The sequence below is a fragment of the Bos grunniens genome, chromosome 21, assembly GCF_055505025.1.
Source record: "Bos grunniens cultivar Pamir isolate PY7600 chromosome 21, Bosgru_T2T1.0, whole genome shotgun sequence".
In the NCBI taxonomy this organism is placed as follows: domain Eukaryota; kingdom Metazoa; phylum Chordata; class Mammalia; order Artiodactyla; family Bovidae; genus Bos; species Bos grunniens.
The window spans coordinates 34,783,565-34,808,582 of NC_141185.1; the positions used below are offsets into that span (position 1 = coordinate 34,783,565).

A 25,018-nucleotide genomic window follows, 5' to 3' on the forward strand; every position below is an offset into this window, starting at 1 on the left:
AACCCACTCTAGTACTCTTGCCTGGAAAATCCCATGGACAGAGGAGCCTAGTAGGCTACAGTCTATGGGGTCGCAAAGAGTTGGACACAACTGAGCGATTTCCATGGTTCTGTACCAGTTGCTATCTTAAAAGGTAACGATATAATAGCATTGTTCATAAGGCAACCAGCCCAAGTTCCTAGTGTTATTAGGCTGATTATTCTTAGCATGGCTTAACTGTTTCCAACATAAGCTCTTTTAAACTTATCATAGCCTAGTGTTAAGCCATATAAACCCATCCCATAGGTGATGGAGGTTATATTTTTTTACTAAAATTTTTATTAGCTCATTGCTCTGATAACTTTAAATAAAATTCTTATTTACGGTCATGGTCAGAGCAAGTGTGATTGATTGGCCAAGTGAGCGGACCACATCTAATACTATCAACTGTGGCCTGAGCACAAATACAACTTCTTTCTTCTAGAATAAATTTCCTAAGGGCCATCCAATTAGGGCCTTGGCATGGAGGAATCTATCAAGGTAACCCAGAAGAGATAGACTCAGATAATTGACTATAAACCCAACAATTGTATTGATTTCCAAACTATGCATAGGATCATACTCATGATAGAAAAACATTTGATTTATGCAAAAGTCCAAGAAATCAAGAAAATACTATAAATAATCATGTGGGTCAGGTCCAGCATCTTGGGATAGCTGTCTGCCTCTGGTGCCACCATCTCATCTTGATGTGGGTGTAGTTTAAGGTGACTTTGAGGTCAGCAGTCCACTCTGTAGACTGGTCTGGTATGGGGGCCCTTTTTAAGTGGCAAATATAAATCCAAGAGTCAATTCCTCTTAGTTTTGCTGCACAGGACTAGTTAAGAGTACATAGTAAGGGCCTTTCCATCTAGGCTTGAGTGAGTTATTTAAACAATGTCTTTCCTAGCCTACATGATTTTCTGATTGTAGGTCATGAGACATCTGATCTTCATTTAAAGATAGATTATTTTGATAAGCTTGAGAAAACAAGTTGAATGTCCTTTTAATAACTCAATTAGACTTTAAAATAATGTAACATAGCAACAAGGAACTATCTGGGAAGTGAATCTTTGGCAGTAAATACAGCACTAGAACCCAGCAGCCACTGAAACATCTTAAAATGATCCTCAATTCTACCAGATATAGCCAAATTAAGACTAATTTGTATAATTTAAGTCTGGTTGCAATAACCTTAGTCAAATTATATAACTGATCATATGGTTTTTAAAATAGGCTTTGCTGGAACTTTTCATAAGAAATCTCAGATTAAAATTTTAAAAGGTCTCTCAAGACCAGGAAAGTGACATCAAAGATTTGCTATCAGATTTTACCTGCAGTATCTATAGATTTGGGTGAATTCCTCTCTTCTCGAGATCCCCAAAATCTTGAGATTCCTGTACCTATCAGGAGATGACCTTCCTTATTCACCTGATAAGGCTCCTGGGAATCTATGATTCTTATTTTCAATTTCTAGAGGGATCAAGTAGGAGAGAAATGATAAATGTTTCAGTTTTGCTTATAAAAGTATATCTTACTAAACTGATGTAACAGTTAGCTCAAGAGGAAACAATCAGGATCTCTCAACTGAACAAAATCATCCCAGTATTTCTCAGTGTCTTTTACCTGAGTAATATATAGGCAGCTCTTCTTAAACCTAAGTGCAAGGACAACATACTCTTCATAGTGAAAGAGTTTATCAACCTCTGGTGGATCTTCAACCAAAAGTAAGAGATCCAGTTTCAGGAGAGCCTCAACAAGGAGGCTGGTGGGCACAAGGGGCTCTGATGGTACCAAGACTCCAGATCCCCATAGAGTTCAGGTGAAGAAGTCTGCTCTGGGTCCCTTCATGGTCAATAAAACTGTTGACAAACAAAAAACACACATGAAAAGCAAATGTGCAAAATTAAATCTGTGAGTCAAGTTTATTCTATGTCTTAATGAACTATATATAGCCCAGGAGATAGCCTCTCAGAGAGCTCTGAGCAACTATTATAAGGAGGTAAGGGGAGAGGTCAAGAACTATGTGATTTTGACAAAGGAAGTACGTGAAACCAAGCGCACATCTTGGTAGAAGGTTGTGGTTTTTCCAAGTCATGAGGAACAGACATCTTAGTTAAAGGTTTCAGTACTTTTCTAAGTGTGAGAAGATGCAAGAGTTGAGGTTCATTAAATTTTCTCTTAAAAATATAACTATCTAAAGGTCTATTCCACCAGTTTTCCCAGAGCACAGAGTGCCTCATTCCTGATCTCTGAGCTGAATTCTTGCAGAGTGTGTTGAAGGTCAGCAAATCCAGTGGCTAGTGACTTAATCCTTGTAGATGGCCATCACTGGATTGCACGTGACAGTCTTTAGTTGGCAGTACAAATTAAAACATGGATTTCAAGGAAGACAGACTATTGAAGTGGTCCCTTTCTCTGGATCAATTAAAGGAGTTGCTCCTCTTGGTATTTTCTAGGAATTCCAGGCATGTATGACTCTAATATGGAGAACTGGGTACTTCCAAAATAACTAGAAGCTTGATAGATCAAAGGCCAAAGAAAATAGTGGCAAGTTTTTTAGGAAATCGGGACACTGTAGGAATGACTGATTAATTTTCTGCATCCCCGAGGTAGCTGATTCACAGAGGACCCAGATATTTCTTATGATATTGTAATTCTTAATAATAAATATATATTTGTTCTTTGTCCCAGTTTCTGGCACAGAGCTCCTAAAACCTTTGAAATTTCCTAAAAGATATAAATGTTAAAGATGTCTTTTGTTATTCATAATAAGCTCCTTTCAACCAGACCTGAGTTTATATGTTAATGAAGGGACTCTTGGAAAGTCTGTAAGCCAGAAGAACCAATCTCCTGATTAGAGGGTTGGAACTTTTTAGCAGCCTCAATCTCCTAGGAGGGAAAAGAGGCTGAAGATTGAGTTTAGTCACTAGTGGCCAATAATTTCATCAATCGAGTCTAAGTAATGAAGACTCCATTGTTATTTAGTCACTAAGTTGTGTCTGACTCTTTTTGCAACCCTATGGACTAGAGGCCACCAGGGTCCTCTGTTCATGGGATTTCCCAGGCAAGAATACTGGAATGGGCTGCCAGATCTTCCAGACCCAGGGGTCAAACCTTTTATCTCCTGCACTGGCAAGCAGATCCTTTACCACTGAGCCACCAGGAAAGCCCATCATGAAGACTCCATATGGGCTACTATTTCCCCATACCTTGCTCTATGCATTTATTCTCTGTGCCCATTCCTAACTTACACTCTTTTATAATGAACCAGTAATCTTGTAATAGAGGAATTTTCCCAGACCAGAATGTTTCTCTTTTACCTCTGGTATCTGCTAAAGCCCACACACCACCATCTCCAAAGCAGTAAAGTCTTCTGCTTCAGGTATCTTCAAAATGTCACAGAATGCTTCTCATGGTAGAATCTAAGCTAGAAATATTAGGGCAAGGGAATTAATACACTTGCACACTTCCTGTCCCTGAAAACCAGGAGAAAAAACAAGAGTTGGGATGAATGGTGGCTACCAAATAAGCATGCAAAACACACACACACACACACACAAGGAAATGAAACTCCACAGTATGCAGCACAGCAGACCAACTAAACAACAGGTAATGTCTCGTATAAGATGACTCAGAGTCACAAGAGTATGTAGAGCTCAGAGAGTTGTGTTTAGCTTCCACTGAAACCTTGTCATCACAGTTGCAAAGGATGCAATACCAAGCAGCATGTGTCAATACCCTTCAGTTCAGTCGCTCAGTCGTGTTTGACTCTTTGCGACCCCATGAACCGCAGCATGCCAGGCCTCCCCGTCGATCACCAACTCCCGGAGTTCACTCAGAGTCCATCGAGTCAGTGATGCCATCCAGCCATCTCATCCTCTGTCGTCCCCTTCTCCTCCTGCCCCCAATCCCTCCCAGCATCAGAGTCTTTTCCAATGAGTCAACTCTTCGCATGAGGTGGCCAAAGTACTGGAGTTTCAGTTTAGCATCATTCCTTCCAAAGGCATCCCAGGGCTGATCTCCTTCAGAATGGATTGGTTGGATCCCCTGGCAGTCCAAGGGACTCTCAGGAGTCTTCTCCAACACCACAGTTCAAAAGCATCAATTCTTCAACACTCAGCCTTCTTCACAGTCCAACTCTCACATCCATACATGACCACTGGAAAAAGCACAGCCTTGACCACACGGACCTTTGTTGGCAAAGTAATGTCTCTGCTTTTGAATATGCTATCTAGGTTGGTCATAACTTTCCTTCCAAGGAGTAAGCGTCTTTTAATTTCATGGCTGCAGTCACCATCTGCAATGATTTTGGAGCCCAGAAAAATAAAGTCTGACACTGTTTCCACTGTTTCCCCATCTATTTCCCATGAAGTGATGGGACCAGATGCCATGATCTTCGTTTTCTGAATGTTGAGCTTTAAGCCAACTTTTTCACTCTCCACTTTCACTTTCATCAAGAGGCTTTTGAGTTCCTCTTCACTTTCTGCCATAAGGGTGGTGTCATCTGCATAACTGAGGTTATTGATATTTCTCCGGCAGTCTTGATTCCAGCTTGTGTTTCTTCCAGTCCGACGTTTCTCATGATGTACTCTGCATATAAGTTAAATAAACAGGGTGACAATATACAGCCTTGACGTATTCCTTTTCCTATTTGGAACCAGTCTGTTGTTCCATGTCCAGTTCTAACTGTTGCTTCCTGACCTGCATACAGATTTCTCAAGAGGCAGATCAGGTGGTCTGGTATTCCCATCTCTTTCAGAATTTTCCACAGTTTATTGTGATCCACACAGTCAAAGGCTTTGGCATAGTCAATAAAGCAGAAATAGATGTTTTTCTGGAACAATACTCTTAGGTCAAGCTTATTAATCATGTAGTTTAAATCATCTTCACTTTTACTAATTCGGGGCTCCTCTATACATCAACTAATGAAAGAAATGTTTTAATCATTTACTATGATGGTATATTTATTGTTTACTTGTGATTTTGTAAAATTTTTGTATACTTAAGTATGTATAATGTTAGAGTCACTATATCTTCCTGATGAGTGAATATTTCACCAATATGCAATGATCCTATTTATCTTCATAATACTTTTTTTTTTTTTTTTGCCATGGAATCTACTTTATCTGAGACTACTATTACCAGTTTTCTTTGAATAGTATGTGTCTGGCATATATTTATTTCATCTTATCTAGTTCAATCTTTCTTGTTCTGAAGTTGATCCCTTATAAATAGCATTGGCTAGATTTTAGAGGATTTGTATTCAATCTGAAAATCATCTTTTACCTGGAAGCTTGGGCTTCCCCTGTGGCTTAGCTGGTAAAGAATGTGCCTGCAATGTGGGAGACCTGGGTTCGATACCTAGGTTGGGAAGATCCCCTGGAGAAAGGAAAGGATGCCCACTCCAGTACTCTGGCCTGGAGAATTCCATGGACTGTATAGTCCGTGGGGTCACAAGAGTTGGACACGACTGAGCCATGTTCACTTTCACTGTTGTACATTTACCAGGATGACCTATTTGCTTGGATTAATTTCTACCATATTGTCTTATGTTTTCTATATATTTTTTCTTATTATTATTTTCAATAAATTAATATCTTTATTGTTTTCATCTTAAAATATTCCTATACTAGTTTGGAAGTTAAATATTCTGCTTCTGTTTTTTAGGTATTTGCCTTTACATTTTAACATGCCAAGGTAACAATTTCTAGATTTAAACAGTATATTGTTTGTTGTCGTTTAGTTGCTAAGTAATGTTGGATGCTTTTGTGACCGTATGGACTACAGACCACCAGGCTCCTCTGTCCATGGGATTTCCCAGGCAAGAATACTGGAGTGGGTTGCCATTTCCTTCTCCACAAGATCTTCGAACCCGTGTCTCCTGCACTGGCAGGCGGATTCTTTACTGCTGAGCTACCAGGGAAGCCGAAGAGTGTGTCACCCCTCCCAAATACTGCAACTAGATTCCACAGTGATAACAATTACTGTCTTCATAAAGTACATGCTATTTTTCTAGTATTTTCATTGTCATTTCTAAGTAGCAAAAATTAGATATTATTTACTATTGTTGGTTATAGTTCACATTGGTTTAGAATTGTTCACATTTTCTTTCTCTAATAAAAGATTTGATAAACAGTACATCTCCTACACCTGTTCAGGCTATGAACTAATTAAAGATAAGCAAGAAAGATTTATGCATATGGGAAAAAATGACTGGTATTCAAGAACATGGCTTAAATCTATGGGCAAGAGAGCATCATAATATTGAGCTACAGAAATCTGCCCATAAGTAGCGTGAAAATGTATGTACACTGTGTAGGTATGCATCCCTAGAAACAAAGATGGTAGAACAAAGTGGAATTTGTCCATACGGCAAATAGGCATCTGATCACAGTCTATAACATTTGTGTTTTGGTATATCTTTAGCAAGGTTTGTTGTTGTTCAGTCACTCAGTTGTGTTCGTCTCTTTGCAACCCCATGGACTGCAACATGCCAGGCTTCCTGTCCTTCACCATCTCCCAGTGTTTGCTCAAACTCATAACCATTGAGTCAGTGATGCCATCCAACCGTCTCATCCTCTATCATCCCCTTCTCTTGCCTTCAATCTTTGCCAGCATCAAGGTCTTTTCCAATGAGTCAGCTTTTTGCATCAGGTGGCAGAGTATTGGAGCTTCATTATCAGTCCTTCCAATGAATATTCAGGACTGATTTCCTTTAGGATTAACTGGTTGGATCTCCTTGCAAGTCCAAGGGACTCTCAAGAGTCTTCTCCAACACCACAGTTCAAAAGCATCAATTCTTCAGTACTCAGCCTTTATGGTCCAATCCTCACATCCATACATGACTACTGGGAAAACCATAGCTTTGACTATAAGGACCTTAGTCGGCAAAGTCTCTGCTTTTTAATATGCTGTCTAGGTTGGTCACAGCTTTCTTTCCAAGAAGTAAGTGTCTTTTAATTTCATGGCTGCAGTCACCATCTGCAGTGGTTTTGGAGCCCCCAAAATAAAGTCTGTCACTGTTTCCATTGTTTTCCCATCTATTTGCCATGAAGTGATGGGACTAGATGCCATGATCTTAGTTTTCTGAATGTTGAGTTTTAAGCCAGGTTTTTAACTCTCCTCTTTCACTTTCATCAAGAGGCTCTTCAGTTCCTCTTTGCTTTCTGCCATAAAGGTGGTGTCATCTGCATATCTGAGGTTATTGATATTTGTCCCAGCAATCTTGATTCCAGCTTGTGCTTCATCCAGCCTGGCATTTTGCATGATATACTCTGCATATAAGTTAAATAAGCAGGGTGACAATATACAGCCTTGACATACTTCTTTCCCAATTTGGAACCAGCTTACTGTTCCATGTCCAGTTCTAACTGTTGCTTCTTGACGTGCATTCAGGTTTCGCAGGAGGCAGGTCAGGTGGTCTGGTATTCCCATCTCTTTAAGAATTTTCAACAGTTTGTTTTGATCCACACAGTCAAAGGCTTTAGCATAGTCAATGAAGCAGAAATATATGTTTTTCTGTAATTTCTTTGTTTTTTCTGTGATCCACTGGATGCTGGCAATTTGATCTCTGGTTCCTCTGCCTTTTCTAAATCCAGCTTGTACCTCTGGAAGTTCTTGGTTCACATACTATTGAATCCTAGCTTGAAGAATTTTGAGCATTACCTTGCTAGCATGTGAATGAGTGAAATTGTGTGGTAGTTTGAACATTCTTTAGCATTGTCCCCCTTTGGGATTGGAATGAAAACTGACCTTTTCCAGTCCTGTGGTCACTGCTGCTGCTGCTAAGTCGCTTCAGTCGTGTCCAACTCTGTGCATCCCCAGAGACGGCAGCCCACCAGGCTCCTCTGTCCCTGGGATTCTCCAGGCAAGAACACTGGAGAGGGTTGCCATTTCCTTCTCCAATGCACAAAAGTGAAAAGTGAAAGTGAAGTTGCTCAGTCGTGCCTGACTCTTAGCGACGCCATGGACCGCAGCCTACCAGGCTCCTCTGTCCATGGGATTTTCCAGGCAAGAGTACTGGAGTGGGGTGCCATTGCCTTCTCCGGTGGTCACTGCTGAGTTTTCCAAATTTGCTAGTATACTGAGCACAGCACTTTAACAGTTTAAAATACTCTGTTCTATCCATTTCTTAGGAATTTGAAACATTTAAATGAAGATAGAAGTTTAACTCTACTTTTCAACCTTTAAAATATATACTATTTCAATGCTATATTTAGCTCAGGGAAAATTTTCTTCTATAATTATTTAATTATTCCATTCCTTCCATCTGTGACCCCATTTATTCGTGGGACACATATTGTTGACATGGTAATTGTATCTCTTTTGAGGGTATCTTATTTTCCCCGTAAGGTTTATAATTCTTTGTCTTTTCCTTTTGTGTTTCATCACTTGATTTTTCAGGCCATTAATTCAAGTTTCAACAGTGATTTTCCCCAGCTAAACTTCTCTGAAAATATTTTTTAATTGTTTTTAAAAACTTTCCAAGAAGAACAGGGTATCTTATCAAAGGGTTAGCACAGGGACACATAACACTGTGGTATTTAAAATATATAGCAACATATACACACTAATATATATAACACAGATAACTAATAGGGACCTACTGTGTAAGGACAGGGAACTCTACTCAATACTCTGTAATGGCCTATATGAGAAAATAATCTAGAATAAGAGTGGAGATATTTATATGTATAACTGATTCTTTTTTTGTACATCTGAAACTAACTTAACATTGTAGATCAACTATACTCTAATAAAAATTTTAAAAATATATACATACATACATATATATAGCAAACAGCATTAACAAGTGTTTTCAGCTTATTCTAAGGGTTCAAGGTCAGAGTTCCATTCCCTGAGGAACTGGAAACTAGGCAAATTACTAAGTAATGAGCTTGTACAAGGGACATGTGATAAGACATCCGTAATCAAAAGTAATGATGGTATATTGAAAATTTGGCAGACAGGTTGTCATTATTATAGGGGTCAAAGTTTGAAATTAGGCAGACAGAAAGCTAAACTTGTTGTTCTATCTAAAGGATGCTCCATAAATGAGTATCCCATATGAAGAGTGAGATGACAAGCACCTAGAGACCTAGGTGTGGCAGGAGTCTGAGAATTAAACTGACCCTGCTTGCTCCTAGTGGAGAAGGCGATGGCACCCCACTCCAGTACTCTTGCCTGGAAAATCCCATGGATGGAGGAGCCTGGTAGGCTGCAGTCCATGGGGTCACTAGGAATCAGACAGGACTGAGAGACTTCACTTTCACTTTTCACTTTCATGCATTGGAGAAGGAAATGGTAACCCACTCCAGTGTTCTTGCCTGGAGAATCCCAGGGACAGGGGAGCCTGGTGAGCTGCCGTCTATGGGGTCGCACAGAGTTGGACACGACTAAAGCGACTTAGCAGTAGCAGCAGCAGCTTGCTCCTAGAATGAAATTGTTTTTTAAAACACACAAGCTAATGGATTTAGGGTTGGGAGGGCAGGTCAGCCAAGATGGCTCCTTATTTAAGTGGATCAGGCCCATTGATTGTTTGCAAGTGAAGGGATGGAATATCATCTATACTCATAGTGGAGATAATGCTATTTACATGAAGTACCAAAGCAGTCAGAATGTACATCTCCAGGGATGCCTGGGATGATGCAGTGGGTCAAGGTCGGACAGGGAGAGCAAAATGAGCATGGGAGTCAAAGTATAGTTCACAGAACTTACAATGCTGCAGCCGCTTTTCAATGTGAGGAGAGGAAACAAACCACTCTGTGGTAGGGACAGAGGATCAATCTGTCTAGAGCAAGAGAGAAATGGCCTGCAAAGGAAAAGGTTGGTTGGAGAAGCATTTGACAAATGTCATCAGTATTAACAGAAAGACCAAGGAGAATGAGGGTAGAGAAGAAAAATTGTTCTCAGTTTTTTAGAGGAATTCTGAAGTCATGAATACCAAAGCTAGCCAGCATGTTTCTGCTGAGAGAATCACCAAGAGAAAACAGGTCATGTACTGTTGGAGTGAAGATGAATTTTTTTCATCCAACTGACAACAAATATATGCTTCATGTGTTGTGATCTGTAGCTGTTCCTGGGGCTTTGGTCACTTATGAATGTTATTTCATCATACACATGGTCTGTGGGGGTGGGAATCCTATATAAATGATTGGGATTACTGCAATATGCACCTCACAGCTGTCTGCAGTTTGTAAATAATTGAACAGGATTTTCTTGCAAGCCTCCCAGGTGAGTTAGATATAGGACATATTAAAATAAAGTTAGATCAATGTAGTTCTGTCTGGGCTTGTTATCATGTAAAGGCCATCTTATAATGAAGAACACTCAAGGATGACATCTGAAACAATGGTTCCTTAGGTTGATGAGTTCAGTAATGAATCACTCCGTGATTTCCTTCCAAGACTGATTAAAACAGCACTTGAGTTCCTGAAAACACTGAAGTGCTTGTAAATGAAGCAAACAGATGTCTGGTGAAAAACAAGGCAAGGCATGCTCATACAGGGGTCAGTGTCTTTATGGTAAAACCAAATCCCCTCGGCAAACTCAAATGAAAGTATTTCTTTCATATTGAATAATTCTGATTTTGTGAGAGGGACTTCTCTCCAAGTGGGTTGATTATAACTTCGATGTAATGTAATGGACCGATCTTCAAAATCTATTTATTTATCTTCATGAATAGAGTCTGTCTAATCATGCGTTCACTCAAGATTTACTGAATAAGCACCTACTGTGCAAAAGTTTTAGTCTCAGTGGGTAAAAGAAAGTTGCATTAGATCTAGCACTGACAGGGTGGAGCACACAGGAAGATAATTACTATCCATTACTCACCAGACTATGATGTATAGTGTATAGTCCATAAGTATAAAGTATTGTAAAAGTTCCATTTTGCTTTTAAGCTGAAGAGAGATTGGAATAGTCTACTTTGAGGATGGGGTATATGAATGAGACAAAAATATGTCAAGATCTATTTAGGTAAGAATAGATATTAATAGTGTAGAGAGAAAACCCAGGGATCAAGGAAAGGAGAAATGAATAACAGTAGAATTATAAACTTGAAGGGACCACAAGGGGACATTTGATTTTGAAGACATGTAAAATATTCTGATCCAAAATCATTTGTATTAACTTTCATAATATTTGAAATTGATAATTAAGACATACTGCTTTATTTGTATACACCTGTATGTCTCCGTGGGCCCTTGAGGACAGGACTCACATATACATTTACATTCCTACAGAAAGTGCTTCGTATGTGATTGGCCAAAATACTTGTCGGCTCAAAATAAATATACGGAAGAGTATGGTCTTAGAAATGGTGGATGTGACCACTTCCTCACATTACTTTTTGTTCCTTTTTCACATTATAATAATAGGATTTGACTTCTCCCTCTCTTCATTCTCCTTAGTTTCTTTTATCCATTTTATTACAGTCCTTAAAATGCACATCTCATTACTTTCTTCAATTTTCATGTGACATGACATCATTTCCTTCATGCCCCTCATTAGATTATTTAACGCGCTCATCTCATTACACCTTTCCCATCTTGCATCTCATTATACCCCTTAAACATGCACATCTCATTACACAGTCCTTACATATCCCATTACACCATTCTGTTTTTGTATTTCATTGTCATTTCATTTCTGCATCTTATTACATTAAAACCTAGTTCCCATTATATCTTACATATTTGGAAAATTTATATACTCTCCCTTCCTTCTTTTATACATCTAATTATACGGCCTCTCCTTTATGTGACCAGCTCATTACACTTTTCCTTTCACCCATCTCATTTCAGCCCTGAAGGATGCCCATCTTACGGGACACTTCCTGAGACAGCTCATTAAACCATCTCACATATTCACTTCATTGCAGATTTTTAACATATACGTCTTATTACATAGAACACTTCATGAATCTCATTAAAATCTTGGAAGGTACATATCACACTATCCTCTTCTCTCTTATGCATTCTGTCACTGCATCACAACTACACATCTCAGTAAAATCTTCATTCTTTTTAATATGTCTCTTTATTATGAACTTTCTATTTGCTAATATTTCATTACTCCATTACATTTTTATGTCAATATATAATGAGAATGACCACATATCTTTAAAAAAGGGGGATATTTCTTAAATAGTATTTCATTTGTCTTTAAATTATTACACTGATGCTTCTCAAACTGGTGTCCTGGGGATGTTAATAGACCTTCAGTAAAGATAAGTTTAAATAACTTTGGTTACTATTAAGTTTATGTAAGTTAAGAAAGTAAGTTTATTTAGTTAATTTTTATTATTTTAGGATTCCTTTAAGCTTTTTATATGCTATTGAGAACTACCAATATTCAGAAAACAGGTCTGGACTGTAGCACCTCTCAAATGTATCAGCCATGCATTTTAGCCACAGAACATATATTAACTGCTCCCAAAACTTGTGTCCCATAGAGCACAATTTAAGAAAGCCAGTGTAATATTTTAATATGCACATCTATACGTAATTTTTTATTTACCACTATTTATTTTACTTGCAATCTTGCATAGCTTTCTGAAACTAATAAGATTTGCATAAGTGATGTACTGAGTAATATCTCATCATAGTGGTTCTTAAACTCTGGTGAGTAGCAGAGTCATCTGAAGAATTTGATGAAAATACAAAGACCTTGACTGCATCCTATTTCAGCAAGTCTGGGCTTTGTATGCTTTATTATCTTTCCAGATGATTCTGATATGCATCAAAGTTGAGGAACTAATGCCTTATTGAGTGTTTACTATATCACATTCTATGTGAGAACACATAATCATATAAAAGGACATGACCCCCAAATCATGAACTTGGAACAATGCAAAGATCATGGCTGTTTTCTTTCTCCTTGCTGTTGTTCATTTGCTAAGTTGTATCTGACTCTTTGCCACCCCATGGATCGCAGCGTGCCAGGCTTCCCCGTCCTTCTCTAGCTCCCAGAGTTTGCTCAAACTCATGTCCATTGAGTCAGTGAGGCCATCCAACCATCTCATTCTGTTACCCGCTTCTCTTCCTGCCACTAGATAAAGACACGCAGGTACTTTTCCCCAGTGAGCTTGCCTGCTTATCCAACAGCTAGCAGAACTCCAAAGCTATTTGCTTAGTGGCTGGAGCACAAGCTTTGGCATCAAACAGACCTGGGTCTGAATCTCTTTTCAACCAATATCTGATGATTTTAGTAAAGGACGCATTATGTCTCTGGGCATCAATTTCCTCAACTGTAAAACTGGGCAATGATATTTTCTTAAATCATTGTTAGGAATAAATTAGCTTAGTACAAAGAAAAGTCTTGTCACAATCCCTTGCACGGAGTGGCTCCTTAAATAATAATCACTATTGGTAACTTTGACCCCCATATGCCACATTAAATTGACTGCCTTTTGAAATGACTGCATGTGTGCATGCTAAGTCATTTCAGTCATGTCTGACTCTTTGCAACCCCATGGACTGTAGCCTGCCAGGCTCATCTGTCCATGGGATTCTCCAAGCAAGAATACTGGAGTGGGTTGCCATGCCCTCCTCCAGGGGATCTTTCCAACCCAGGGATCAAACCCACGTCTCTTATGTCTCCTGCATTGGCAGACAGATTCCTTACCACTAGAGCTACCTGGGAAGCCCTTTGAAATAACTACTGTGTATCAACTGATCCTCAGTTAACAGAAGTGAAGGATTAAATGAAGGTACATAATTTCCCTATGTGATTATCAAGAGAAATTTACCTAAACACCCCAAGTCTGCCTGCATACCAGGAACTTTACAGACCTTAGCATATGTAGTAAATTAACATCCTATTATAGTACAGAAATCCAGAAGTTCCACACTCATACAAATGGTACGGCAGTGATCTAGAGCAGTGATCCCAACCTTTCTGCCACCAGGGACTGGTTTTGTGGAAGACAATTTTTCCATGGACCAGGGTTGGGGGGAATGCTTTTAGAATGATGCAAGCATGTTTCACTTATTGTGAACTTTATTTACATTATTATTATATCAGCTCCACCTCAGATCAGCAGGCATTAGACCTGGAGGTTGAGGATCCCTGATAGAGGAGAGAAAACCTCAGTGCCTATCTCTAAGGTTGAGTGATCTTTAGAGAAGTTGTTTCACTTGACAGTCTTGATTTCTTATCACTTGTGCAAATGATGCTAATAATCCTTGTGACTATCTCAGAAAACACCATCATCATCACACAATATCATCCATGTGAAAATATACAAAATATTTAATACAAACCTAAGAGGAGAATTTGTCATTATTCCTCAACATTTTCCAGAAGCGTTAGCTCCCATGAGAACCTCAGTTAATTACAAGGGTGTTTGCAGTGTGGTCTCTAGCTAGCAAATCTGCTCTTTTAACTATTAAAACTGATTCTCTGAGGGGCTCAGGCACTGACATAGAGATTCATGAGATTTTAGAAGAGGACAAGACAAGGATACTTTTTGTAAAAGCAACTCCTTCAGCTCCTTCGTACTCCCAAAAAAGATGCAGGAAAGCTGATAAAGAACATTAGAGGAGTGGTTCTTAAGCTTGTCTACACACTGAAATCAACTGAGAAGCTTTAAGGACTACTGATGCCTGAGTCACACCAATAGATTCTAAATTGATTGATTTGTGGTGAGATCTGGGCATCTGAAACTTTATAAGGCCTTCAGCTGATTCTATTGTACAGAGAAGCTGAAGAATCTCTGCCCTTTCAATTCAGAGGTCCCACTGACTCTCCAATCATTTGAAACAGGGAGTCAGCTGAAATTGACTTCTACGGATTCCCAGTATAGCGGTCTCTTTTGGAACCAGTCTTTTTTCTAATAACTAGATCTGTTTTAAAAATACTGACACTACCCCTATTCTTTCTCAGAAGTATGTGCTAAGTCACTTCAGTTGTGTCCAACTCTTTGTGACCCCATGGTCTCTAGTCTGCCAGGCTCATCTGGCCATGGGATTCTCCAGGCAAGAATACTGGAGTGGGTTGCCATGCCCTCCTCTAGGGGATCTTCCTGACCCACGGATCGAACCAACACCTCTCATGTCTCCTTCATTGGCAGGCAGATTCTTTACTACTGAGCTACCTGGTGAGCCCATCTCAGAAGTATCTGGCCCTATAATTAGGGAATTTCATGATCGGAGTGAGGAACAACTTTCTTTCACTGGCTCCTTGGTTTTCTACCCACAACCTGGCACCCTGCTGGCATCTAAAGCACATTGAATGCATCGTGACTGAGTAAACTCTGGCCATAAATATTGTCAAAATCAGACTGTTAATTAGACATACTCATCAGAATTAGTATACTCTAGTTCTACAAGAATCAGAAGCAAAGTAAAACTATGGCTTATTTTCCTTTCAAGAGAAATGTTGTGAGATGTCTGTTTTGAAAGGCATCTCCATTCTTAGTTAAAAGCATGGCTTTGGGTTAATTCTAAAGGTGAAGATGTATTTTCCCTTAGTGTAGGATTATATTACATTCAATTAGAAAAGACATTGGCAGGCTCTAGGATCTATTGGTTTTAGAGAACTATCTTTAACTTTCTTTATTTTATATGTCTGTATGTGATAGAAATGGTACTGGCTTTACATAATATATTGTTCCTCACAAATTACCAAGGCTAGTTCTCCCATACTACAATCTTACCAAAATATCACAAAAATAACTTATAAGTAAATATCCCAGATTAAACACAAGCACATAAAATTCCAATTCAAAATATTCAATAGTCTAATACTAGGTGAAAGCAAAAATAAGATTTTTGTAAGAAATGAAAGGAAAATAAAAATACTTGATAAGGAATAAAAAAATCAATAGTATATATCAAATTTATGGTCCAAATAAGACAAATGAAATGTCTTACAAAAACATTTGATAAAATTTAGTATAATTAATGATATTTTAAAGAATTAAAAAATGAGGGAAAACAGGAAAAAAAACCCGACAGCACTCATTTTGGAGAAGTGCTAGTAGCATTTTAATTAAAAGCAAGAACAAGGTAAATATGTTCAGTAGCTGATCTTTATTTAACTTAGTTTTGGAAATTTGGGCTGATGTAATGAGATGAAACAAAACCAGTAACTATAGATATCAGAAAGTAGGTGTGAAAATTTAAAGTGATATAATTTTCTGTGTTGAAAACCTAAAGAGATAAAGCTTTGTATCTCATGATTGGATTGCTACAATATAAATATACATAAACATGCTCTCTTTCTGCCAGCACTATCCAATCCAAATAGATAATAGAAAAAAATCAATTTTCATGATAGTTTAAAATATAAAGTGTTGGAAGTAATTTCAACAGTAAATATGCAACACCTTTGCATCTGGTAGTTATAAGTTTCTATCTTATCTATTTCTCTCATAATATATGAACTTGCTGTTCTTCTCATGGGATTAACAAAAACAAAAGAAATAACAAAAGGCTGCTGCTGCTGCTGCTGCTAAGTCGCTTCAGTTGTGTCCGACCCTGTGCGACCCCATAGACGGCAGCCCACCAGGCTCCCCTGTCCCTGGGATTCTCCAGGCAAGAACACTGGAGTGGGTTGCCATTTCCTTCTCCAATGCATGAAAGTGAAAAGTGAAAGTGAAGTCGCTCAGTCATGTCTGATTCTTAGCGACCCCATGGACTGCAGCCTACCAGGCTCCTCCGTCCATGGGATTTTCCAGGCAAAAGAGTACTGGAGTGGGGTGCCATTGCCTTCTCCGAATAACAAAAGGACCTGGCACTTAAGGAACTATATTAATCTGATCCAAAACATAAAGATTACGGCATTAAAAACAAAGCAAAGATGGGTCCCAGCTTGTGATGACTTCACAGATACGTGTTTCACTTTGAACCATTCCGAGGTGCTCCTCTCCAGCCACTGGTGCTACCGAACAGCATATGATCCAGCACCCATAACACAAAGTGCAGCCATATAAGAGTGGATCCTTCCAATGGGGTGGTAACATTTGAACCTACAATCCCCGATCCCAGTGACTCCATGAGTTTGTTCAAATCCTGTGTAGTGAATGGGGCCAATGCATAAATGCTTCTGTTCTTACCTCTTTTGAGGCTCCTAGAAAGACTGTATTTCCCAGCCCACGTGAAGTTCGGTGAGGGCATGTGATCCCCTTTGGCTCATGAAATATGAACAAAAATAAGAAAGATGTAAGAGCGACACACTGTGTATCACCTCACCACAGAAATAAAGGAAGTGCATGTTGACGGCGGGGCCTGGGGGGCTGCTGTCTATAGGGTCGCACAGAGTCGGATGTGACTGAAGCGACTTAGCAGCAGCAGCATGTTGACAAAGAGCTTCCCCTAGCCTGAGCCCCTGAGTAACTGCAGTGGCCAAAGCCCCAGCCAAGCTACAGTGAGAAAGAAAAAGGTATGTGTTGTGTTACTAAAGAAATAGGTTCTGATTGTGTGATGCCATTGATATTTTGGAATTCTTTGTACCACAACTTTATGTTACCGTAGTACAGAGAAAGTTCATTTTAGTGTTTTTACAGAACTCAAAATAGCCATTGACTGCCAATTCATTATGATGCATGACATAAGATTGCTACCAAATTGCTATTGTGTGAGGAAAAGTTGGTGAAGTCAGCTATTAGTTTCATTTTAAGTAGCATGGAAAAATTCAACTCTGGACATTACATTGTCACATTGTCATCAAAATCAATGGAATGTGAAATGTTGAGATTAAAATATTACTCAGTGCTCTAAGGGTTGTAGAATAATAGAGCTTTTCCTCATTCTTTTGCAGAGATATTGCCTCTATATTTCTCTGGACTGAGAGCCAGCTCACTCTTTAAAAGGTGTTGTCACTCTGTCTCCCAGGAGCCACTGGATAAGTTGCTTGTCCGACATGATAGAGAAGAGGGAAGGAGGCACTGGGGGAAGGAGGAGAAGACAGACAGGGAGAGACAGAGGTACAAGGGAAATGTGTGTATACTATATAACCTGTTGAATTTTTCCAGAAAGAAAAAAATAATGATTTAAATTTAATAAAGAGAAAGTGGAAAAATAGAGGCAAAATAAGAGGTCAAAGACAGAATGGGGCAGGATAAAAACAGCATTATGAAAGGAAAAAGATTAAGAAAGAAACTGTTGAATGCCTGCATGATTTTCTAAGTGCCTCAAAGATTTTTTTCCAATTAGATGAACACAACTGATATAATGCTATTCATAAATAACCAGATCATCTTCTACAGCACAAATTGCATTTTCAGCTGACTAGTTTATAATAAATAAAAATTCACCAGAGTGCATGCTTCTTGAGATTGGGTCATTTAGAAACTTCCATTCCATTAAAAGTAAGTTCTACTTCCTTGACAAAGACCACTGGCTGAAACATCAATTGCCTGTCCTAATGGATGACACCTGTAAGTAAAATAAACATATTTTTAATGGAATAGATGGTCAAAATGACCTTATCTCAAGATAGCATGCACTTTGGTGAATATTTATTGCTGAATTAAAGAGATCTTAATATGAAAGGACCGTAGTTTCTCTTCATTACCTTTCTTTGCTATATAAAGGCAGAAAATTTTTAAATGCTCAAATTACCTTCACAGTTTACCAATCATTGAGTAAAAGTTTAACAAATCTAATAAATGCCATGAATAATTTTGGGGTAAACCAGCTGGCTTATTTCAAATTAATAATTTATAATGTTATATATCAATTATAAACATTAATATGATAACACTACTGAAATTAACTGTATATTCTTCCAACCAAAAGTTCTTATTAAATTTATAAAATATACTGTTATTTGTTACTCTGCAACATTTAGTTGGTTTGCAGTGTATTTTCAAACAGGTAACAACTTCAGGTCTACTGATGAAATATGCAACTGAAATGTGAAGCTGTATTTTTTTTTAATTAAAATATTTGGTGATATACTGTATTTTCAGTTCTTAACTGGTGGAAAGATATCTGTACTTATATTGGATATAAATATAAAGTTTCAATTGATGAGAGACGAAAAGTTGACATAAGATATGGCAGCTCATGTAGAAATAATAGGGGCCAGCTCTCCTGCTGTGGCCCCACACACTGCTCTAGCTGGTCCCGGGATGGAAGCACCGTGGGGCCCACACAAGGAGAGCCCGACTGTCCTGGTAACTTATAAGATTAAAATTAAATCTGGTAGAGGATGGTTCTGAGAAAACACATTCGTTTTATTTGAGGTATGTCATTTTGAAGACTGAGACCATGGAATTTTATCCTTAAGCACAAACGAAATCTTTGTGATAGTCTGTATTTTGTATAGCAAAAATATGAATTCTGAAGCTGAATTATCTATGGGGCCTGTTCAGAGAAATAGATGTTTGTGGAAGCATTTATACCCAGTCAGCTTGAAGAGTCTTAAATGGACCCTACCACTGAGAAATCAAGATGGCAGTACACTAGAGGGAATTGAGAAAAATGGATTAATACAAGACTGCTGTGATAATATACAACCAAGAAGGGTGCCTTTAGCATGGATTTCATATAGGTTTCTTACACACCACAAATGGACAGTGAGACTTTTTGCATCATGAAGAATATTTTTGACACTTAGAGAAGAAAGATGGCACATTAACAGATGATAGTTTGAGTATGACCTTGTAGAGAATGTTAACTTTAATGAAATTTCTAACACTTAAAACAAAAGAAATTATACCAAATCCCACAAGGGGAAAAAAAATGCCAGAGATATTCTGAGAATTGTTTTTGATGTGTTGAAGTAGATTTACAAAACCTAATATTTTCAAATTGTGAAGGATCTTTTGAAATCATGTAATTACTGTTTTTAAAATTTTTGAAGATGAATAAATTAAGTCCCCCCAAATTCAAAAGACTTGGTAAGACTCCTAACCCTGGGTATTTGTACAATTAGAGGCAGAGCCTTGATTCTTTGCAGAGAAAGATACAAGCATTCCTTTCAAAGTTCTGTGCTGTGCTGCAGGAATCATAACCACTGGAGTCAATATTCCTGCTTCATGTTCCACATTACATAAAAAGCATTTGGGTCTGACCTGTGTGCAGATTACCTACCGCTACTTTAAAAAAAAAAATCACAACTTAATGTCCAAAATAACAATAATTATTTATTGGCTTTAAGAAATTTGGGAGTAGCTAAGCTGAAAGGTTGGAGAAGGCAATGGCACCCCACTCCAGTACTCTTGCCTGGAAAATCCCATGGACAGAGGAGCCTGGTAGGCTGCAGTCCATGGGGTCCCTGAGGGTTGAACACGACTGAGCAACTTCACTTTTACTTTTCACTTTCATGCATTGGAGAAGGAAGTGGCAACCCACTCCCGTGTTCTTGCCTGGAGAATCCCAGGGACGGGGGAGCCTGGTGGGCTGTCGTCTATGGGGTCACACAGAGTTGGACACGACTGAAGTGACTTAGCAGCAAGCTGAAAGTTTTGGGTTAGGGTATGTAAGGACATTCAGTCAGATGTTGCTTGAGCTGCAATCAAATGAAAGTTTGAGCTGGATAATCTCCATTTCAGATCTACTTTGCTCACAGGACTAGCAGATTGGGTGAAGCCAGCTACTCTGTGGATAGGCTCTGAGCAGAGTGAGAGATGTAAGATTATCAAGGATGAAACTTCAACTCCTGTTATATCCTAGCCTCAGAAAACATACTGACTCTCCCACCATATTCTATTGGCCATATATTAATAGAACTAGTTCTAATCAAATGTGAGAGGAGACCACACAAAAGAATGAAGACCTAGAGGCGAGGTTTATGAGAACAAACTTGGAGGCTGCCTACCACAGTCTGCCTCATGGTCTCAAACAATTCGTGTCACTCGCACACGCAAACATACTGACCCACTCCCGACGTCTACAAAAGTCTTATTCCGTTACAGCAAGCTTTCTTGTTCTTATTATATAAATAAGATCTAGATAAAAATGAGGCTCCTTGACTATGGTTCCTTTACTCCCTGAAGAGAGTCTTCCTCAATCTCAACATCTATGAACTAAAGACACAAGATATCTGCACACGTGCACGCACATGCACACACATACCCTGTACAGTGGAGAGACACACGATGACTGCTGTAGAACCATTCAAAAAGGAGGAAACAGGAAATACAGAGAAGTCACTGGTTCTTCACAATTTTGAAATCTAGCCAGGCAGGTCTTGGCAGTTTCTGCGTTAGGGGTGGGCCTGGGAATGATACAGCTGTGCCCTCTGTGCTGTTTTTTTACCCTCTGAGTATTCTTTTTTTCCTGAGAAATGGCCAGTATTTGTAAACGAATATTTTTCTCAGTCTGCTTCCCACCTATAGCAGTTCAGAGGCTCAAAGGCCTCTCTTCATTTTGTATTCTCTATCCCTTTAACTTCAAGGTGACAATGTTTGTGTGCTTGCTAAGTTGCTTCAGTCATGTCTGACTCTTTGTGACTGGGTGAACTATAGGCCGCTATTCCTCTGTCCATGGGATTTTCCAGGCAAAAATACTGGAGTGGGTTGCCAGGCCCGCCTCCAGGGGATCTTCCCAACCCAGGGATCAGACCCATATCTCATTGTTTATCATGATATAATTCTCTTAAAAAAACCTATGGGCTTCCTATAAAGCTATTGACTGCAGTTGACTAGACAAAATCCACACAATCAGTCCTTCTCTACCTTGAGATTCTTAAAAAGTTCCTGAAGGCCAACATATTTAATATTCATGGCAGCCCTATTGTTTAATGAGAGGATCCATGAAGCACAGCTCTAAGATTCTTAAAGGATTTTTTTTTCTGAGGCACCACTCAAAATCTTCCTGAGCTTTTAATAGTTTTTCAGTCACACACTCGGTGTTCTCTTCAGATCAGGAGTTATCAAAGTGTGATCCGAGGACACCTGGAGTCCTCAAGACACTTACAGAGAGTCCACGAGGTCAAAATTCTTTTCAAAATAACACTAAGACATGATTTGTCTTTTCCTGTCTTCTTATACCATGCAGTAGAATTTTCCTGAGGCTAGACCTATTATATCTGCCAGGCGTCTTCTATCAAGTATTAAAAAAAATGCAAACATGTAAAACAATGACATTATATTTTTCCTTTGTTTTCAAAAATATTTTTATAAAAATATATCATTTTGTTACCATGTATGTGTCTTGTTTAAAATTCCTCAATTTTAATTTCTAAATCAGTATATATATAACACACATACAAAAAGTATTTGGGGTCATTGTAACAGTATAAAGGGCCCTAAGAGAAAAGTCTTTGAGAAATACCACTTTAGATTGTGTTTTGCTTACAGAAGTGTGTATGTTTGACGTATTGGTTACATTAGCTATTATTATAAAAATGAAAGTGAAAGTGAAATCACTCAGTCCTGTTAGACTCTGTGCGACCCCATGGACTGCAGCCTACCAGGCTCCTCCATCCATGAGATTCTCCAGGCAAGAATACTGGAGTGGGTTGCCATTTCCTTCTCCAGGGAATCTTCCCAACCCAGGGATTGAACCCAGGTCTCCCGCGTTGGAGGCAGACGCTTTAACCTCTGAGCCACCAGGGAAGCCGTTATTATAAAAGTGCTCTGAAAAATAGTATGTGTGCGTGCTAAGTTGCTTCAGTCGTGTCCCACTCTGTGCGACCCCATGGACTGCAGCCCTCCATGTTCCTTTGTCCCTGGGATTCTCCAATTAAGGATTCTGAGAATAATATAAGCAATAGCAATAAAAAAATAATCCAAAACAAAATAACATATCACCTATACTACAAAGAATAACAGAACAGACTACTTGGCCAAGAGATGAACAGTAGTACTAGGAGATTTTTTTAATAATTCCCTAGCATTCAGAATTGTATTTTTTTTTTTTTCCTATAGAAATAGCATGTGGACCACAAAGACCCAATGATGAATCTTTTCATATGGGATCCAACCCACAGTAGGCAATGAATATCTGATTTTCTCTTCTTTGGGCTGAGGAAGTGAGGTACAAGCAAGATCTCATTCTTACAACAAATATGGATAGATCCATGTGCACAACCCTAAACCCAACCAACAAATCAGATTGAAAGGAAAGAGTAGGTGCAGGACACACACAGTCATTATGTTTACACCATAGGAAACATTTTCCTAGTAGCTGGAGCCATATCTTACTATCTGAATCAGAATAATTCACTCCTTTGTCATCTCTAACCTAGACAAAAGACAACAAACAAAATTAACCAGACTGTTGTTATTAACATCATATGCCATCCTAAAGTTATTTCCAAAGAAAGCTTTTTTGTTAAAGTTCAAGTTTAAAATGGGATATTAAATGAAGTTGATTCTTGAGTAAGATTTCAACACTGTTAGGTGAAACAGAGTACCTTAAGCTTTCAGATCATTTTGTGCATTCAAGAAATGTCTGTCACTTCACTTTAGTTCCATGCTCAATCATTTAGAACAAAACACAACACAACAAAAATCCCAATCCATTCTGCCAGCTCAACAAAAGGCTTTGTGTGGGTGTGTGTTAGAAAGTAATTATGAGGTTTTTATTTCACTAATTATTCTTCAGCCTTTGAAATGTCAGTGTAGGTCAAAGTAGCAGCCAATGTTTTGAACCAGATCTGAATTCAAATAAGGAGGCCACTGCAGGAATAACAAGAAAAAGAATCAACAGAAAAGTAATTTGATGTTATGAGTGACAGAAAATGAGACTCAAGGTCACAGGAATTTAAAGTTTCTATCCAGAGAACTTCAAAAACTCCAAAGTGTCATGCAAAATTTATTTTTTCAATATGACATGATTGACTATGCCTCTATATCCACACTTGATGTTGTAAAGCAGTATAAAGACTTAATTAATGAGATTTTAAAATATTTAAAAAGTTACAAAATCACATAGGACTCTTTTTCCAAGTAGCCATTTTGGGAGATTATAAACTAATACTGAATATTATATAACTGCTCCAAACATTTTCCTTGACTCTCCTTGAGAAATTATTTTTCTGAGCTGATTTCACAAATTAGAAGACTAATTCCATTATAACAAAATTTCATTTTTACAAATACTATATTTTCTAACTTCAACAGAAAGGAAGTACATCCTCTGAGAAGAAAACATGAGTAAACCTGGCAAATTCTCTTATAATAACTAATATGCATGCATATGCTGATTTTTTATTCAAAAATTATCTCAACAACGTTAGTAGACTTAGGTGTATCACTGACTTCCCTGTCCCCAAGCCATCAGGATCAGCTAAATTTACACAATAAAAGCAAAGCAGATTGGAGTAAAGTGATTCCATTCATTTCAGTCATGCTCATGACTGATACCTGGTGTCATGACCAAATTGATCATACAATGGTCTCCATCAATCTTTGCAACAGTAGAATTGAGCAGATTAGTTGTGCTGTGGCCTGTTCATTTCACCTTCTCTAGATACAGCTCAATCGAGAGGAGTAAGTTAATTGAGGATAGTGGGATCTCTCTGACTTTATGACAATCACTTCACCTCTCTTTTTTGTTCCCAAATTTTGAGTCTGGTAGGTCTAATATGTCCTTGCCTCTTGCTTCTTCATGCCTGGACCTCAGACCTGAACGCTTGGCATCATCCCAGGCCCCTTCCCAGACTTAATATCTGAGTCTCAACATTGGTTTAACAAGACCTCCTCCCACTCTCATGATTTCTTTGCACTTTAAATTTAAGAAGCACTGATCTGGCCATAGCTACTTTGGGGGTTGATGGAGCTCTCCTTTTTAAGCAAGTACATTATTTATAAGAAGATCTGACAAAGTTTCTATGACTAGAGACCAGGAAAGGCACTCAAGAAGAATACACCAAGAGACCAAATCAAATAAGGATTTCAGAAAAATTTCTCTATAACTGATCCAAAGTATCACCTTCATTAAAATCTGAACTATTTCTAGAACACTGTTTGCAGTTTACTTTGGCTTTCCCAATTCCTAACACTTAGCCCACTACTGTCCAACAGAAATAAAATGTGAACCATAAGAGTGAGCCATAGATGTAACTTTAATTTTCTATTAGCCACATTAAGCAGATAAAA

At 38.5% G+C, this 25,018-nt stretch overlaps 1 long non-coding RNA gene across 6 annotated transcripts in view; it reads right to left on the minus strand.

Annotated features, from left to right (window-relative positions):
- Positions 1-601: 601 nt before the first annotated feature.
- Positions 602-25,018, minus strand: part of LOC147349349 (uncharacterized) — a 368,020-nt gene continuing 343,603 nt past the window's right edge. For 4 of the 6 annotated variants that reach the window (XR_015150420.1, XR_015150421.1, XR_015150422.1 and 1 more), the window contains 2 exons: positions 3,342-3,448; positions 1,699-1,880 (listed from right to left, as the gene is read on the minus strand). This is a non-coding gene — a long non-coding RNA (uncharacterized LOC147349349). Of the gene's footprint in view, positions 798-1,352; positions 1,881-3,341; positions 3,449-17,080; positions 17,289-25,018 lie in introns of those variants that run through there. The other 2 variants (XR_015150419.1, XR_015150424.1) reach the window with 2 other exon arrangements.